The 20,750-nt window shown below is 37.2% G+C and overlaps 1 protein-coding gene across 2 annotated transcripts in view; it reads right to left on the bottom strand.

Moving 5' to 3' along the window:
• The window catches only part of ncalda (neurocalcin delta a), an 88,002-nt gene that overhangs the window by 25,242 nt on the left and 42,010 nt on the right, over nucleotides 1–20,750 (bottom strand). Inside the window, exon 1 of one of the 2 annotated variants that reach the window (XM_079837549.1) lies at nucleotides 3,552–4,201. The exons of the other annotated variant lie outside the window; for it this stretch is intronic. The gene's annotated coding sequence lies outside the window, so the exon portion shown is untranslated. Of the gene's footprint in view, nucleotides 1–3,551; nucleotides 4,202–20,750 lie in introns of those variants that run through there. 2 annotated transcript variants of the gene reach the window in all.

The raw sequence follows: 20,750 nt of genomic DNA, 5'->3' as shown, positions 1-20,750 counted from the left end.
GCGGTGGTGACGTCACATCCGCAGACAGCGCGGGAAAAAACGACCCGCCAGAAAATAGGAAAAATAGGATACAGGCTTATAGGTGCACCCACTGTGAGCGGACAAGATGTCAGTATGCTCATCAGGAGATGTATGAGTCAACAATGGTAAAATAAAAAGGCTATTGTTACGTTTATTTTGGGGGAAAAGTTGCATATAGCCCCTTTAATATATGGTTTATAAAAGTAGGAAGTCACAGTCTCATGATAAACAAAAACAAACATGTAATATTATTAGTAACTGCACTTAACAAAATTAACTATGATACATTTTCCTCCAATGCCACCAAAACCAGGTGCTGGCACCACCCTGGAGCCCTGTATGTCCATTCTATTCAATACACTTCATAACACTAATTTAATATCTCCCTTCAGAGAAAGTCAAAGGTGTGATTAAATAATTAAAAATAAGTGAGAAAAAATTTGAGCATTGTAGCCAATCACAGGCATGTCTTTTAAGCACATGATAGCTATGGCCATTTATGCTGCCTTCACGTGCTATCGGAATTATCGTAAATACGAGTTTCCTAGGTAAAAATTGCACATGAACGCCCTCTGATGTCGTGTTTATCACTGGGAAGTTCGGAAATAATTTTGATACCCCAATTCCCGAGATGGGCGTGTCATAAACTTTAAACATGGTGGCGGGGAGAACTACACTGCAGTGGCAGGTGTGGTTTTATTGTTTTTTTTTTCCCAAAACAGCTAGGTCGTCTTGTAAATATGTACTACATTAATTTCAAGACATGTAAGAGTAATCATATGAAGCGTATTGTATGTTTGGTACACAGCGAAAATATCCTGCATTTGACTGAAATTACAGAATCAACAGAAAGCGGACTCTCTGGAATGTTTATATGGTTGTCAGTGCATGGGACACTACATATGATGTTGGTTTTTAATAAGATTTTCCCAATAAATAGGCAAGAATAACCTGGTGTCCACCATGATTCTTGTTCACTCCGACAACAAAGCACTTGAATGCAACAAGCTCGTAATCACGACTTCTAAAGTGGGAAATAGGAAATTTCCGATAGCACGTGAAGGCAGCATTAGTCTCAGGCCATTGCAGGACTCTGCTTGTGTTGAAATGAAGTGAATGACAGCTTAAGTGATTATAAAAATTAGTTTTAAAAAAATGTAAGTAATAAAAGAATGCCTGTTTTTCCATACATTTTTGTAAAAAATTGTATAGGGTCGCTAACGACCCGAGGTGTGTAACAGTGGAAGTATATTTTTCTCCTGCACAACAATTGAACCTTTAATGACGGAATAAGTGTAATTCACCTTTATTCCTGTCTATACCATTTATACCATTCACAATGATAAAGTGACGTTTCACTCATAGTTACCGCAGGCAGAAAACAAAAGAATAATAAGTATAATCTGCAAAACCTGAAATGGCTCAGCGATTTATGGCATTCAGTACTGAACCCAATCAAATATTAGTGTCAGTGTCACTTGATGGTGGATCTGATGAAGAAGATATTGAAAATATCTTGAGAATATGTTTGAGATGGCGAATATGAGCCAGATGCTGAATGTACTTGGAAATGAGCTCTGACGAGGACAGTGATGATGGTATAAATCATCTGCTCATAACTGAACCCTTCCAAGCTCCAAAAGGTAACAAAACATGCTTTATTTTATTCTTCTTCTAATTTCAGGAGTATACTCTAATCGTGACAGGTAGGGATCCAGTGTAAGATACAGATCCGGGTCGCTAAAGACCCGAATATGTAATAATGATTGGTGAAACAGACATAAATTTAAGGGTTAAAAAAAAAAAAAAAAGTTCTGTGATCATCCTGTGAATATCTGTCAATCAAAAGTAAAAAAAGTCAATTAAAGTACTTCTCATGCAGGTGGATTAAGGCGGAGGTAGAAAAAAAAAAAAAACGGTGTGAAGAGCACGTGTGTTTTTACTGGAAAATCAATCTTGTAATTTTATGGAAATTTACCAGCTTTAATGTGTGAATAGAGAGGAAGAATCCAGATCATTGCATGCGACAATTAGTTTCATGTCAAATATTCGTCTTGGTGTGAACAGACTTAACTAGATTTTTTCTGTTGCAAGTGCTCAAATTTTTTTTTATTTCAGAGGCTTTTACTTTGAAAATGAAAGAGTGCTTCAGTAAACACTAGTAGCGTAGGTTTGAGATACATACATTATGACATTAAGTGCTCATCAGACTGATACTGACGGTGAGAATGCTATTAAAACAGCACTTAGAGGCTTCATAATGGAAAAAAAAAAATCATGTTCACTTGGCACTCTGTATTTAAGCCATTTATTAGATACACACAACACACAAGCACCACCTACACACACACACACGCACGCTGTAATAACAGACAGGGCTGATAACATGAAATAGCAGTGGTTGCAGCGAGGATAATCTCCTCCCACACACGTGGGCCGTGCTGAACAAGCTGCCAGCAGTGTCTCTCATCCCTACTGCCAGCAGGCCTCCAACGCAGAAGTGTGTTTGTCTTTGGTGCCATGTGTTTCTGAACTACCAGTAGGCCGTGTGTGCACGAGAGTGTGTATAGGAAATACTGCCACATCACTACAGGGACCCGATAAAATCTAACAACCAATATGTCTCGCAGCCGGAGTCAAGCCGAGCATTGAGTCTGCCCCATATGTAGGTGATTAAGGTTAAAGTAGCTTTTGGTAAGTTAGCTAGTGATGTCAATGATGATCCTTCCATTAGGAACAGAAGGAATGTTCGACTTTAGTGAAAGTGCGAAATGCACTGTCTGCTAGAAAGCACATTTCTTTGGTTTAAAGCGACAACGACTATTTTTTGAAGAAAGCCAACCGTTGAGCCTACAAAAAACTCCAGCAATTAGCAATAAATGTTTTCTTCCTGCCATAGATCACCCTCCACCCACGTTCAATGCGACAGGGGGGATGGGGCTATTCTGGTATTCAGAGCAAGTGCGTCTCCTCGGAGAAAGCATTCTTTACACACACGCTCTCCCACATGCACGAGTTAAGCGAGCAGTGAAAGTGTGGGGGAAGGTGAAAATGAAAAGTTGGGGAAGAGTAGAGGAAGGATTTGGAAACATCATGCCAGCTCACTCTCATCTGTCCTCCTTTCCCACGAGGCTTTCTCTAATGTAGCGGTTTCCGCTATGACAATATGACGGAATTCAGAGCTGGTGGTGGACTGGTGAGAACTATCTGCGTCCAATTCATGCAACCCGTCTACAAACCTACAACATGAAGAGATGTATAGGATCTGAAACATAGGAGGAGATAATCCATGTGCATAGGGGAGTTTATCGAGTGAATGACAGAAAGGGTACACTTAACTACATCTTTCTCCTATTCATAGATCCTCAATGCGCTGTTAGCGTGTGAAGGAGCGAGCCAGCATGCAACAGCTGTGCACGAAGAATCACACTGACATCTTGCATAACTCAACCAATACAATCTCACTACTTCTGTGATATCACACAACCATCGTATACTGCTACAAAAGAAAAATAAGGAGCACGACTTACCTCTTTTTCTATTTCTATTTTTTCTCCTGCAATCCACTGCCTTCAACAGTCCATAACCTGGCTATTTATACTTGACGGCGACGATGATGATAGTGGTAACAGACAGTGAAAAGAGACCACAAAGACGAAGACTAACCGTGTCAATTCAACAAGTCCTCAAGATTCTTCGAAGCCCTATGCAGTCAAGAGTGGACCAAACTCTGGCAGCGTCCCTCCTCCGGTGACGTCAACAACCAGTCACGTGAGTGCATAAAAAGCAGAAGCGAGCTAGTGTTACCCTGGCAACAGGCAGACAGTTCTATAGTGATTTCAATAGGTCATCTGTCAGAGCTGCAGTGAAAGAGACCCTCACAAAACCACAGTCTAATCCCGCAGTCATAATGAGCGAGTGTTGCAGAAGAAAAGCTCCAGTGTAGACAGGAAGCTGCATCTCACGATGAAAGAGAAACCTCATGAAGTGTGCAACTTCATGCGGTATTCTGTGTGAAACAAGAATTCACGCAAATCGTCAGATTGTTGCAGTGTAGTGCACGGCATAGAAGTGTTGAGGTATGAAAAGCAGCGTTCCCAGCCGTTTCAGACATGCTTCTCTCAGTCGTGGCAGGAACAGTGGCTGGTGCTGAGTCAATGGTTCCCATGAGACTTTGGATTCAGATTATTAACATTCTTTGGTAATCAGAACCACAGAGGAAGGCGGAACAGACTTCATGTCAACATTACAATCCCACTGCATTCTCAAATCGCCTGAGAGTGAAAACCCTTTTGCTTTTGTGCGATGCAATGACACTTAGTTTTTCATCAAAATACTTAAAGTGCCCCAATTATGCCATTTTAAAATTAGTTTCCTAATTTAGTTTTGGAGGTCTCCAACAACAGGCTTACATGCATCAAATGTCAAAAAACGGTTTAATTTTCTCATAATATACACTGCATATCACCACAATGTTCAATGATTCTCAAATGACTCGATGGATGAATCAGTCTCTCCAAATCCCTCCTTTCCACGAGCCTACTCTGCTCTGATTGGTCAGATGGCCCAGTTTGTTGTGATTGGTCTACCGCATACAGCGTGTATTTCGGAAAACAAACGCTATTACCATAACTGAACTCCAGCTCCGTCAGGCTTCCTAAAGCTCAGTGACTGTACACACTGTAAAGACAGTAAGGATGTCGATTTTACATCAATCCCAGCGCGAGTCCGAATCGATGACGAAACATTGGAAGAATTAATTATTCAACCCGAACTTTGAGCAGGACGTTTCTCAGTGATGCTACTCAGTTTGAGGTACATTATGAGATGTTTCAACTGTAATTCCTCACCATCAGCATTAACAAGAGTGCGTCCATCAACAAACCTGTGTGTGTGTGTCTTTCTAATTTATTGTGGGGCACATGCCGGAACTGTATAACAGCACATGCGTTAGCCCAGCACTAACGTGAATGACTGATTGAACGTTTAAGTTTGAAAAACAAATCTTGCTCTATCCTTCCATGCATCTGGTTAGCTAGACACTTATGCAATATGAAACACAATGTGCGCGCAATAAGTGGACAGGCACTATTGCTAATGTTCTGTCTTGACATTACAACAAAACGGCTTGCGATTCGTTTGAAAACAAAAAACAAAAAAACAATTTGTTTAATTGACTCAGAGACAACTTTTATTTTTGAGAGACAATAACTTTATATACGGTGCACTTTCACATTTAAAACTTTTCAGGATGTTTTCATTCACTTATGAACTATGTTACACACTATGAAAGGTAATTTTCAAAAATCCATAATGGGGGCACTTTAACCATTTAAAGGTTCACTTTCAGTTTAAAGTCCAGCTCAGATTCAAAAGTTGTAAAGAATTACAACTACAGCTGCAACTAGTTGATAAAACTGAGCAATCAAGTGCAGGCCATAAGGTCCTAAGAAATTTGTTTTATTTTTTCCCAAATTCCATTTGGTTTAATTTTTCTGGATTTCGTTTTTTTTTTCTTCTGTTTTTATTTTTTTGTAGTCCCATTTTAATGGTTAGATTGGATTTTTTATTACTAAAATTTATTTTGATTAATTGAAATCATGAAACATACAAATTTTATAATTTATAAAAATAAATTAAAAAGATAAACATGTTAGGGCCCTATGAAATATTAATTTATCTTTTAAATCATATGCAATTGAAAAAAAAAATCATATGAACAAAGTGCTGCACAACACTGGTTTACTGTTAAAATTAAAACATGGAAGAAAAATTGTGATTATTGCTTAAATAAAGCTTTAATATCATTATTAATATTAATAGTGTTAGTGATAATATTATTATTACATTTAGACGTAGCTAAATTCTACTGAACAACAGTAATACATTTCTGTCCTAATTTCTTCAGGTTATACCAAACTTTTATTTTGACGGGTTGCCATGAAGATCTTTGAGTTTCTGTGCGTTTATGATATGACGATAATTTATCTCAAATAAAACAGTAAAATGCTCATGAAGTGACTCTCAGAACGGCTCTGGAGAGGAAGTTCATGCATATTCATGTCCTTATATAGTGAGGAGGCAGAGGCTGAAAACACCGCGAGAGTCACGCGTGCTTCAGTGTGTGTGTGATAAATGAAAAACGCACGTCTGGGCTATTCGTTCACACAGAGACACTCAGAATATGCAGGATTCATGTTTAAATAGTATTTTTGCGGTGTAAAATTCACACACACAGTCTATATAGCGATTTGATTTAAGTGGATTTAAAGACGTTTTAATAGTATGTGCTCATTTGAGTGCCCCACAAACCCATGGGCCAGACCTGTCTGGGTGTGTAATTTCTTAGCCTTGAGTGGCACCTGTCACTGGTTATTGTAAAATAAGTAGCGCGCGCAAGGAAATATGAATCAATAATCTTTAATGATAGCCCAACAGGAATGCGTAGGAGAACTGCAGGCAAACACAACCAACACATTAACAAGAAAGGACAATAAACAGAAGAAAACTCAGGGCTTAAATAAACATGTGTTAATTGAGTTAATTGAGACTAATGAGTCAATTCATTGAACAACAGGTGATAGGAATACAACAATCAGACACACTGGGAAACTGGGCCAAATGAACAGGCACACAGACAAACATGATAGAACCAAAAACTAAATATACACGTTACAGTAGCAAACTAAATTACAAAGGTTTTTCCCCCACATCTTCCATTGCTTGGACAAACAGATGAGTTCGGGTTTTGCTCCAAACTCATGTCATTGCCATGCAAACAATGTGCAATACTTAAAGTGAAACAGAGGCACAGTTTCATTAAACCTACAAACTGCTTATGTAAAGTTCTCTCCGCACAATAATTGGGGATAGGATAGGTATTTTAACATTGTTAAAGTGTGCTGGAGCTAAGACATTTTCTCAAACTTGATTTGGGGAAGATTTGCAGGATTAAAGAAACCGAAACATTAAAGTGCAAAAATAATGTGCTCTAGTCATAACACTTTTTTTTAAACTCATTTTTAAAATCACCCTTCAGGGATGAAACCCAATTAAACTCTAGCATTAGGTCGTCAGCATATGTGTGGTTACCCTTTCAACATAACTTTGAAAAATAGGCAGCACAATTTTTCACAATGTCTTCCAGAAACATAAAAGATTCTGCGGGCTGCATTGGCCCAGCAGCCAAGGGACTGAGCCCTGGTCTCTGCATTTCTTTACAGACAGCAGAAAGAGAAGTAAAGGGGTCTCTGGGTCACCATTTCAGGGTGAACCCGCCCACTCTCCAGCCCAAGAGCGTGGAAAAATCTGCTTTCATGCAAGGGGTCTAATTTGAATACCATCTGGTGGATCGTTGAATAGAGGTAACCAAGCCTCTAAAATGAAGCAAGAAAGGATGACAAGAGAAAAAGGGCAAGGTCAGGAAATAAGAGCACCATGGGGGGAGAGATTTGGCACAGAGAGAGAGGGGGAGCTTCCCCAAAGAGTGGATGGGTAGAGTAGGGGGAGAGGATGCTTGAGAAACACGGATGTTTGTTCAAGACCATACAAGGAAAAATAAGTTGCCAAATAAATGAGGCGAGCAAAATAAAATAAACTTGTTTCGGGTGGGGTGGACTGACAGAATTTATACTTCAAACTCAGAAAAAATAAATGGCTCTGGATATAATAGACACCACATGTACTCTGATAAAAGAAAGATAGGAACACACCAGTCTCCAGGTCTGACACCAGTCTGTGAATGGTGGAAATATTTGGGAAAAATCATAATCAAATTGAGTATAATTTTGGAATAACACCAGGCATATTCAGATAATAAATAGCTCTTATATTAATCAGTTCTGCATGGACTTGCATGGGTTACACTTGCGTACAAACAATGCCCAGAGAGGGGGAAACATTATACAAAAAGAGTTCACTGAATACACTATGAACTTTTGTTACAATGTGCCCCATGCTGACACAACATATAGGGTGAGCCGTCACAAAGAGATCCTGTCATTAAAGGGGCACTTCAGCGCTGGGAAGATGAATGTGTATTTAAACTGGGTCATTTATGTCGTAGAAATGTGACATGTTTTAATTTGGTGCCTTTCTAGACTGAGAAAATACAGAAAATGTATTTGTCTCATGTGGATGAAAGACAACAACTCCCAGAATGCACTTGCTTCGCTGTCCAACGAGGCCAACACGGCTACTGGTTATATCACTTGCCCACCATGACACCGCCACAACCGTTGTTTTGATTTTCATAGTAATGAAATAATTTCGTTCAGTTAGAGAAAAGACACTACAATTAATAACTGAATGTGTCTTTTCAATAAAGTGTGAGTGAGCCGAACGAACGTCACGGCACAAACGCAGCAGGAGTCAGATTTCATTCATCACGAGAGCGAAGGGAAAGGGCGGCTTTCATTCATGAAGCGTGTCCAGTCCAGAGTCCTGCACAGGTCTGATTTTGTAAATCCGCACCCGCCCGTACCCACAGTGCACTCAAAAAAAAGTTCTATATGGCACCAAAAATGGTTCTTGGCTCGTAATCATAGGGGAAACTTTTTAAGTGCTATATAGCACCAATTTTGGTGCTTCAGTGGTTCTTCACCGGTTCTTTGACTAAGGTGCTATATAGCACCTCTGAAGAACCGCTGAAGAACCACTGAAGCACCAAAATTGGTGCTATATAGCACTTAACAAGTTTCCCCTATGATTACGAGCTAGAGCCCGACCGATAAAGGATTTTTAAGGCCGATACCGATACAAATATTTGGTCACTTAAAAATCCGATATTCCGATATATCAGCCGATATATATAAAAAATAAAAAAATAAAATAACAGAAACGCGTAAAAAAACACAAACAGATTTCCCTTATACATCAGTTATTTGTAGTTATTCATGATCCCTCAGCCTCTCTAAAATAATATGATAATGCAGTTTAAAAATAAACTTGTTTGTTTTATTGTTACAACAGAACAGAGGAACATAAAATATATTAAAGTTCTGATAAATAAAATGTATAAAAATACAAACTTAAGATATGAAACTTAAAGTCGTTTGGACGAAAACACAATAGGCTAACAAAAACAAAAAATCAAAGTTACCAGTATTAATAGATGTGGTAAGCTTTATAAATATAACTTTTAGCAAGACTGGAAAAAAAAATATTCAGTTAAGTTCTAGAAGTTCTGATAAATAACAACAACAGCAAAACATAAACTATATACAGTATAAATATGAGCCACCTTATAATTACAATGTCAACTTGCTTATCCCTTTACATGCATTTTTAATTCTATCCATCAAGCTACCACAAACCATTTTCAATCATCATTTGCTGCCTGCCTTCTAAAATCTACTACTTATGATGATGACTCGTGTAATCCATTATTTGACTCGTTAATGCTGCGTCTGAACGAAGTCACGCACTTTCGTTCACTCTTCACGAGCCTAACTTACGATTTACAATGCAGAGACTGGAACTACAAATATACTAGTTATAAATACAGTAATCATTACTTTATTTAGGCAGAATAAGTTTGTTGTGTTTTTCAAGGCGCATCAATGTTAGCGGTCTCCCACTGATAGCCATGGCATTAGCTAGCTTTGTGGTTAGCGTCTATGATAAGTTATAATTTAGAAATATGTATACTTTTTCAAAATAACGGGCAGGGGAGAGATGATACGTCTCATGATGTCAAACTGTCAGACTATTAAAGAAATGCATTTTATTCAGTCACATTGTCCGAGGTAAAATAAGTCAGTCAACTGTAACCTAGCGTAATTACCAGCTCTCTTGGCTTACATGTAACAGCAAAACTGGACTTGGCAGTTACAAATTGTGTCATGTTATTTGAGTTAAGAGAACTGATGGGGATGTTCTTTTAACTGTTATTCAATTCAAGCAATGTATGTCTCGTTGCCAACTTACATGCATTTCGCGGATGATCTGTGTTGTGAATGCAGCGCTCAGAGCGCTGAAGCTCAGCATGACTGCTGGATCAGCTGGTGGTGTTGCCAGCCGGCACGTTGTAGAGCGCCCTCTGGTGGACAAACTATGAAACGCCAACACTCAATGTGTTTGAGAGGTGTTTCGTCCGGTTTTTTTATTTTTAAAAAAATATTCATTTATCGGCCATCATAAATGCCGATACCGATAGTTTGGAAAAAGCCTAATATCGGCCGATAATATCGGCCCGCCGATATATCGGTCGGGCTCTATTACGAGCCAAGAACCATTTTTGGTGCCATATAGAACCTTTTTTTTTGTGTGTGCGCGCTGAACGCCTCTGATTATTAGACATTCATAAACTCAATAGAAACATGTGTGGTTGGTTATAATGCGCAACGCGATTATAACAGATGGCTTTTGAGAAGACTATAATAAGTTCAGCCGCCAAAGTGGCTAGTGTGAGTGTTAGTAATACCAGATGTAATTTTGGTATTGAGGTCAAAGTCCACTTGCCTTGCGTTCACAGATTTGACGCGTTTCCCCCTATTACAGCAACTTCCTTCTTGCATATTCTGCAGACAGGGTGACCATCTTCGATGAAGTTTCCCTCAGGACTTTTGTAAAAGCCAAAATATGACCACAACTCAGATTTGGTCCTTTTAGACGGCTGAACAATTCCCTGAGTGTTGTTACTGCCTTCTGCCATTTCTTCTCATTCAAAAAACAACGTTGCGTGCTGCGCCTGCACTAGACTTACCGGGAGTTTTCAAAATCGTGATAATCATGAGCAGTTTTAATGATAATTAATTTTTAAACAATATTACTAACCGTCAGTACATTTTATCGTGGTTTATCGTGAAACCGGTAATCGTTCCATCCCTATTCCTCAGCGATGAAGTTCCACATTTGCAGCTATCCAAATCCAATACGAAACCTTTAAGGCAGGTTTTGCATGCAGCAAAGCCTTTCACAATATGGTTTTCTTCACCTGAGATAACTCCAAATTTGTTACACACACTTGCCTTGATTTTTGATGACGTATTGTCGACAACTTTACAATCTCCACTAGCTATTCTTCTCTTCAACTCCTCAGGGTCCATCTCGACGACTGCAGTGCAGGCAGATCGCGCGGGCGCGGTTGTGATTCTCCTGGGAGGGCGCACGCGCCGCGCGGGCACAAATAAACTGATATGCATTTGAAATTATTTTATCAACTTGAAATATAGGCAAGGCATATTTTTGTAGATGTGTTCCTAAAAATGTGCATATATTTTTTATAGGGGTGTAACGGTACACGTATTCGTACCGAACCGTTTCGGTACAGGGCTTTCGGTTCGGTTTGCGTGTGTACCTAACGGTTCCGAATGCAATCTTTAACAGTCGGCTTGTTTTAAGCGCGGAAAACGCCTCAATCCTAGTTCCCACTCAAACTGATTAAGTATTCAGTCCATTTCATCACGAAATTCAAACGATAAATGCTGTTTTGATGCGCTTTAATGTGACGACTGATCACTGTATAGGCACGTCAATTAAATCGGCCGCGGCCCGCAAGTGAACGTGATCATCTCTTCCAGAAGAATAAACATGAATTAATATCTTAAGGTACGTTGAGGATAACACTTACTGCAACGTATCATATGTCGTGTAATCGCTCAATCAGTGTTTCAATCGCGGAAAGATGTCAAACAGCTTGTGAACAATGAATGACTTCTGAGGTAAATGATGCTGCGTGACAGTGTCCACAGCTGTTAATTCACTAGAGAAATCAACTCTTTCAAAAAAACAATTTTATAGTTAGATTTAGGAGTTAATGCAAAAACTGCCTTATGTGAAGTTTACATGTTTGCACACAATGTGTTATTTGAGTGTTGATTATCCTATCCAAACATGAATATCAGCTGAATATAGGCTCATAGTTTGGGCTCTGTTGTTAACATTTAATATTATAGTAATAATGTGCAAGTAAGGGCTCCCTATATAGTTTACAGCATTATCTTTAAGAAACTTTTAGTTATAATTGAATTCATTTAAGGACAGACACAATTTTTTCAGTAAACCACTGTTTAATAAAAAATAAATATATATATATATATATATATATCACAGCTGTTTGTTTGGCTGTTCAGTGGTGCTCTGCTGCTTGTGCAGCATTAGAGCTTTTCACAGAACATGCGTATGCGAGTTCTCACGCTTTCTTCATGTCAGAATGATTGAATTCTCTTTCACAGTGTCCAACTCAGCCGCGGCTCGTCTGTTTTCATCCAAACATAGACCTCTATACTAGGGGTGTAACGGTTCAAATTTCTTGCGGTTTTTATCACGGTTTTAGGGTCACAGTTTTGGTACGGAGTGGTATGTACTATGTTCAGGGAAATTAGGAAACTGTCAAAAACAAATAAAGAAAATAAAAATAATCAAAAACAACAAGCAATAACACAAATACATACAATAGAAATCATCTGAATAAGGCTTGAAATGCCAGCTGCTTTTACTCTGATTGAGTCAGTCGTTCCTATCTGACTGTTAGTTTTCAGCATCGGCTTACTATAAAATCTCACTGGTAGTCTTTCATAATCCAAAGCATTACTTTAAGATAAGATAAGATATACTTATATGATAAGATATAAGATATGCTTTTGTGCAGGAGTAAGTGATGTGCAGCAGTAAGCGCTTTAATGCAGCAGTGCCATGACATTTTAGCCACATGTTCTTGGGTTATCTTGACAGGCAATTGTAAGAAAACCTGTGTTCACCACACTTGAAATTCATTCATGGTTTAAGCAAAGCAAGAAAAGTAAGACAGCAAAAAAACAACAAAAAAAGGAGTTCTGGCACAGGAAATATACTGTATGGCAGTGGTTCTCAAACTTTTTATACCAAGTACCACCTCAGAAAATATTTGGCTCTCCAAGTACCACCATAATGACCAACTTTAAAATACAGTAGCGTAGTAGGCCTAACTATTCAGCTACAGCTTCAGTTCAAAAACTAGGTAGTTTATTCCTAATAAGAATATTGATTGTTGTCAGCCACTTTAACATTAGTTACCCTATTGTAAAGACACAAATACACAAAGTGAGCAAATGTTTAAGTGAGATTATTTTAATAATAATTCATCAATGTTTATATATGTAAAAAAAACTAAATTCAAAATCTGTTCATCATACAAAGCAGACGTGTCTCTTCAGAAGACTTCAGAGGAAATAATGATTGCCTTGACAAAATGGATGGACAAAAATTGAGAAATTAAAATATCTATATGGCAGTATACAGTATGTGGTTCAAGTTCAAGGTATCATTTTGGAGTTAGAAATTCCAGTATCATGACCACTAATTCATACTTCTAGGCAAAAGGTGTTTTGTTGAAAGTAGTTATTTTCTACATAGATCTATGATATGATTGAATATGTATTAGTAATTCATTAAAATCGCCATGATGACACCTTGAGAATGCATTTACTGTATATAAAAAAAATCTCAAAAAAAGAAAAGAAAAGGTGAACAGGCGATTAGCATCCAGGAAGTTAAACATGAAGGTACAATAGGTGCAAACAATGGGTATTGCCAAAGTCCCTTTAACATAAGTCCGGTATAGGTATACAATTACTATTACTACAATTAATTCTACTTAAAGGTGCCCTAGAATGATTTGAAACAACATTTTAAATTGTTCTCTGGTATCTACATAGCGGGCATATGGCTTATTTAAGGTCAATAATTGTCCAGATACGGTTTCACAGGTCCATTTACAACTCTAGAAATCTTCCCCAGGATGAAATGGTCTGTTTTTGCCTTATTTGGAAGGGTCATGAATATTAATGCAAGTTCTACTCTGATTGGCTGTTTCACTGCGCGGCTCATAGCAGGCACCGTCATGATCCTGACTGTCATGACGATGGAGAGATTAGGCATTCAACCTTAACGTTATATGTTTGAGCCTGTTTCTGACGAAGATGCAGATTTTGAGGAACAACAACATGTTTTGAGATTGGAAATGAACGCTTCTGAATGATAAGTTAAGTCTTTATTTTAATTAGGAACCTGCAAAATCATTACGTCCATACCAGAACTTCAGCCTAAACGATAACTAGCATATAGCATTAAATATACACATCAGCAGTCACAACTTTTTTAGCATTGTAAAAACATTTTAATTATTATAATGTGTCCCTGTATAATTTTACAATGATAGCTTCTTCACTTTGAATCACAAACTGAACTGGGTAGCGCTTAAATATGTTGTTTGTACAGTAACGTTTCAGTTTCACAGAGTAACTTACTGATTTTATTAACAAATTGACTAGAAGCCTTATCAAATTACTATTGTTTCAACTTAAATGGTGGAGAAGGTAACGTTAGCTAAAAGGATTGACTGAGCTATGTGTAAGCAACTAAACTAACGTAGTATGTTAAGTATCTACGGTTGTATTTTGTAATTTATGACAACACTGGCATGAAATAATATTAACCTGTCATTAGACATACTATTTAGTTATGTAAGCTACTTGGATTATCCTATTGTTACTGTACTAGCATCTTGCGTTGGATCAAGACAACAACAGGGATATTATCGTTAATGTAACGAAACTTTTCATTTAATCAGAAATTGTTTAGACAGTCAAGAAGTGGATAAAATCACTTACTGCTTGCAGGTACATGGTTGGAATTGCCCCTTTCTTCAGTGTCGGACGCTGAGCAAAGCCTGCTTGATATTGTCCCAGGTTTGAAAAACTGTCCGTGGTGAAATGGGCTGAGCAAACTAACAACTTTGAATTAAATTGTCGCGGTATCCGATTATAAATAAACATCAACCATGCCTGTTGACATGTTTTATCTGTGGGAAGAGTATGAAACGTCTTCACATCCCCTGCACTGCCTGGAACAGGGTATCTGCAGGTTTCATCAAGTCAAATTTAAGACTTTTTAAGACCTTTTCAAGACCATTATGAATTAAATTTAAGACCTATATCACGCAATTAAAAACAAAAACGTACAAAAGGAAATGCAGAATCACAAAATTACTTGCAAAGAAAATTAATTTATTAAAACTGAACAAAGTATTAGTAAACTTGCACTTCCTCATAGCTCAATCCCACCAGGATAAATATACAAACACACTACCGGTCAAAAGTTTGAGAACGGTAAGATTTTTTTATGTTTTTACAGAAGTCTCTTCTGCTCACAGAGGCTGCATTTATGTTATTAAAAATACAAAAAAGCTGTAATATTGTGACAGTTGTGTTGTGACTGTTCTCATATGTGAATATATAGTAAAGTGTCATTTATTCCTGTGATCAAAGCTGAATTTATCATCATTACTCCAGTCTTCAGTGTCACATGATCCTTCACTAAATCACTAATCATTCTCAGGATCTGATGATCAACAAACATTTATGATTAATATCAGTGTTGAACACAGTTGTGTAAAACACTTTTTTTAGGATTCTTTGATGGATAGAAAGTTCTAAAGAACAGCATTTATCTGAAATAGAAAGTTTAAAAAATATATTTCTGAAGGATTATGTGACTCTAAAGTCTGGAGTAATGATGCTGAAAATTCAGCTTTGAATCACGGAAATAAATTGCTTTTTAAAATATATATTGAAATATAAAATAGTTATTTTAAATTGTAAAAAAAAAAAAAAATTCACTACAATACTGTTTTTGCTGTATTTTGGATCAAATAAATGCAGCCTTGGTGAGCAGAAGAGACTTAAAAATCTTACCGTTCTCAAACTTTTGACCGGTTGTGTGTGTTTATGCATATACATTTTTTGTGAGATCAAAATTACTGATTTTGTGGTGGTCATTTTCAGAAATGTGCATGTTTTTTTCTTTCATAATTAGGATTCGAGTCTGACATCGGTCCGTGTGTCAGTAGCGAATGAATTCGGGGTTTACATCTCTTTTTTTAGTGCTATCAGGCATTTCATACTTTTATTTGGTCATTATGCGAGATGGCAGGTAAGAAAGATTCCTCTTTGCTTTCACGATCGCGTAACTGGAAGAACTGAAGCTAAAGAATAAAATCTGTTTGATGTGTGTGTGGTACAATCCGAAAGAGACTAACGCCAATAACACGAAAGCTGATTGGCTGCTATATAAGATGCATGTTGGTCTCTATAGCGAAAAAACGAACTAACAACAACCTATGACAACAACACACACACACACACACACACACACTCTCTCTAAAACGCTGCGGGAGCATTTCAATGAGCAAAAGGTAGCGTTACATGGACGTAGGAAAATTAAGACCCGTTTAAAATTATTTAAGACCTAGAACTCAAAACTTCAGCGAATTTAAGGCTTTTAAGGCCTTAAAATTTTGATTTTGAATTTAAAGACATTTAAGACTTTTTAAGATCCCGCGGGAACCCTGTGGAACATAACATTTGTTTCCATGATCTACCATGTTCGCTATCCTCGCGTGATGCTTGTTTACGGCTTGTTATACGGCTGCGCAGTTTCGCCTGACAGTGAACATGTGCTTGCGCAAATGTTTGGGGTGTACATATTAATGATCCCGACGATTGCATTATTCTCGGTGTTATGTTGAGATTTACCTATTTTTCCATGGTGTTTTTCACAAATGAGATTTATATATGAAGGAGGAGGCAGTGGTGTTTGAGACTCACTGTATGTGATTTACATGTACTGAACTCCTGTTATTTAACTATGGCAAGGTTAATTACATTTTTCATTCTAAGGCACCTTTAAATGGAAAGAAACCGCGTCAATAATGTTTCAATAAGCCTCAGCAATAAAATCTGACAGCAATAGCCTCATACAGTTTAATTCTTTAGCTAAAATCTCAGTATTTTTCAGACTGCTTCACCCAACTTGCCCTCACACAAAACAAACAGGCAATGCCTCTATCAAAAACACAATTGGGTCTTCACACCACACTGCTGGTCTTCACACCACACCATTCTAATTCAGTCATAGATTTACCACTAATATACTACTTTTCCACTGGAGCAGTTATCTGGGTTTTTCCTTGTATTTTATGCACTTGCACTGAATGGAATTTCCACACAAATGCTCTTTACACTCACTGACTAACCTTGAAAATACATCACTGCAATGGAAAAACCAGTATTAAGGCTATGTTGAAGTTTGAAGTACTCCACGTCGTCTCTCATATTGGTTATTATTGCTCCCCAAAGCTGCTGTTCATTTACATATAGTTAAACTTCTCAACTTTCTCAAGTCGCTGGATATGATCACCCAGAAAAGGCATCTCTCAGACAGCAAAGCTCCATTCAACGTATTCTTGTGCTTGATGGCACAAATTGAACTTTGGTAAACGTAGTCGGTTACAGTATGTCTTAAGAACATAGAAAGATAATGCATGTGTATAACGTGTGCTCGCGAATCCTTTCATTATTACCAACAAAGTCTAAACACAATGTAAATAAGAGATTCATTGTGCAGTGTAAACAGGTTTTTTATTATAGCAGGAGTTTAGATCTCAGCGAGGAGGCATTGAACATAGAAAACAAGCTGTCAATCACTTATGCTATTTAGAACGCATATACAAGTTTTTCATGCGGTTCAGTACACTGCTAAGTTTCTGCATTTACAACTGTATTTAAATGCCCAACTGAAAACGAAACTGCTGTGATTGACAGTAATATAACCATAGCAAAAGACGGAACAGAACAATCTGATGTCAAAATAGATGTGCATTAAAGTCCCCATGAAAGTTTTTTTGGCTTTCAGTATGAATATGTTAGCCTTACTGTTATCTATAAGCTAGTGTGTGCTCCAAAACAATGATATTATGACACAATTCACATTTAGAAGATATAAGCATTGAACATGTAGTCTCTCACCTCTGCCAATATGGATCAATGATTTTGATGACATCACTCTGCACTTCAGCTTCTCATCAGATTTTCTGTGCAATCAAATGCTCTCTGGAATCTAAAGTGTCCTGCCCCCTACACTACATATAGATGCTGAAGCTGCGGTAAATAATCTCACACTCGTTCACACATTTGCTATTTTCTACATGGTGAATGGCACAGTGCACTAGTCTATATAGGGGATAGGGAACAATTCAGACAGTGCAAATATGCTTTCCATTGGGGAGAATAAAGTCTGGTTTCATGAATCTTTGCAGAACTAAACTTGCATAGTACAGTGTGATTCATTGTGTAAAACTAGTAATTTTGACAACTTGATAGTTCAGTTTTAGAGTGAGGTATTACACTTAATAGACTATATATTTTGTACTAAGGATAAGACCACAAGAGATCACAAAGAATATTCAAGAAAACGCAGAGTAGTGAGCATCGGGCTTGCACTGCTTGTAGTTTAGCCACCGATCTATATTCAAACATTGAGTGAAACAGAAGGTGCAGTACCAACCCAGATGCCACAATTTGTTGCATAAAATTGTTACATAAATAGTATAAATTAATTATATGCCAACTATTTGAGCTGGTTCCATTATTATAAAGAGCAAATTACATAATTGTGGCATTGATATTTGTCATCATTCCCACATTGAACACGCACACAGCATTTTAGAATGAACCATTGTATGACCATCTCATTGGACACCTGCTATGGAGATGTGGGTGACTGTTGAGGTGTGCAGGTTGTACAGTCGTGGACGCACATAGGTTTATATGAAAGCGTGTGGGCAGCTGCACTCCTACGAGTGTTTCAGTTCTCTTCCTCACGGCAGAGACGACTGTCACGACTTTGCCCACTCACACAGCAGAACCTCCTATTTCATATAGGCAGGCAGGGAGGGAAGCGGAGATGCAATAGATGTATTTGTAACAGTGTTGCTGTTCATCATGTGGAGCCTAACCATCCCCCCACCACACCTTACCCAGAGTGCAGATGGTCACGAAACAATGAAAGAATGAGTGATTCATCCCTCTGCAGTGGTTCTATTCTGTCAACAGAGCCGCGTGGGTGATGCCGTTTACGTTTCAATTTAGATGAACGCACATGGACAGGCATGTTAAACACTGCTGATGACTTCTGGGTTTGAAATTCTTGGGTGCTTGTCAAGCTACATTAAACTAGGCCCTAGTGTTGTCACATTACTGGAATGTCTTCGATTATATTATATATATTATATATATATATATTATATATATATATATATATATATATATATATATATATATATATATATATATATATATATATATATATATATATATATATATATATATATATATATATATATATATATATATATATATATATATATATATATATATATATATATATATATATATATATATATATGAATGATTATAATTATAATATATATAATAATAATTATAAGAATATTAATTTTTCTTCATTTTTTATTTATCGCCACATAGATATTTTTTAATTATCATATTTGTTGCAATAGCTTACAGTACAGGGAGGCTTTATTGAAAAATTTAAACTTTTTTATTTTAAGACAAGTAAACAGTCAGTAATAAAATAAGCACAAATAAACTAATTTCAAAATATATCACAAATAAATACAATAGAATAAAGAGGCAAATGAAATAAACCCGGCTTTAATTTATTCAGGTGCGTCTAATTTGTAGTATTCTTCAGATAAGAAATACTACAAAAGTTAAATGAATCAAATGTAAAATAACACTGGATAGTTTTCATTGTAAAAATTAAATACAGATTAAAAGGAACACTCCACTTTTTTTTGAAAATAGGCTCATTTTACAAGTCCCCTAGAGTTAAATAGTTGAGTTTTACCGTTTTTGAATCCATTCAGCCGATCTTTGTATCTGGCGGTAGCACTTTTAGCATAGCTTAGCATACATCATTGATTCTAAACAGTCCATTAGTATCTCATTCAAAAAATGACCAAAGACACTTTCAATATTTTTCCTATTTAAAACTCGTGTGCTAAGACCAACTGAAAATGAAAAGTTGCGATTTTCTACACCTATATGGCAGGAACTACTTTCTCATTCCTGCGTAATAGTCGCGGATCTTCGCGGCAGTACCATGGCTGCATATCAAAATATCGATAATTTTGACAGCACTACAATGCCCACACATGGCAAACCATTGACCATGTCATTTGTCTCTGTAAATGCAGTTCTGCGACAGTAATAGGTGTCTGATATAAAGATTCGTATCAAATCCAGGAATGCAGACATCATTATAAATAGGATGTTAGATTTTTTTTGGGCCGGAGTGTGAGGAATACAACATTAACCTGACAGGCTGTAAAAACCAAATGGAAGTTTCTGCCAATCAGCCTCATCAGCGGTAGATTACATGGATATGTGAATGTTTAAGCAGACTATGACAGCTGGTGCAATAAAAAAAAAATTGTAAAAAGTGCTGTTATGCTGTTATATTTTCTGACATTGGCAGAACAGGGGCACACGTCTTCCCTCATGTCATATTTTAAGTTCAAACACCACAAAATAAGGAACATTTAACAGATTTTAATTAGTGTGATATATAGTGTAAAAATGTTTATGGAGGGTTGCTAGAGTGAGATTTTTCAACCTTGAAAGAAAAAAAAATTATTGAATGGACTAAACATGACGAATTTATGATGAAGGATGAAGTATGAGTGTAATAGGGGGCGCGAATATGTGAGCCAATGTATTTGGCATTAATGGAGAAAAAGCATCCATTACTTAAATGTGGGAGGAAAGAGAAGCTGTGGTGGTTTAACATAATGGACAAGGTTGGCGGTTTTACACCGTCATTTCTGGTCTCTGTTGCAGGGTAGTGTCATTTTGTCAGGTCTTATATAACAGCACTCCAGATTTAAATGG

Source organism: Gobio gobio (genome assembly GCF_949357685.1).
Source record: "Gobio gobio genome assembly, chromosome: 15".
Lineage (NCBI taxonomy): Eukaryota > Metazoa > Chordata > Actinopteri > Cypriniformes > Gobionidae > Gobio > Gobio gobio.
The sequence above is the reverse complement of the archived record's forward strand: the minus strand, read 5'-3'. Positions and strand labels throughout refer to the sequence as shown.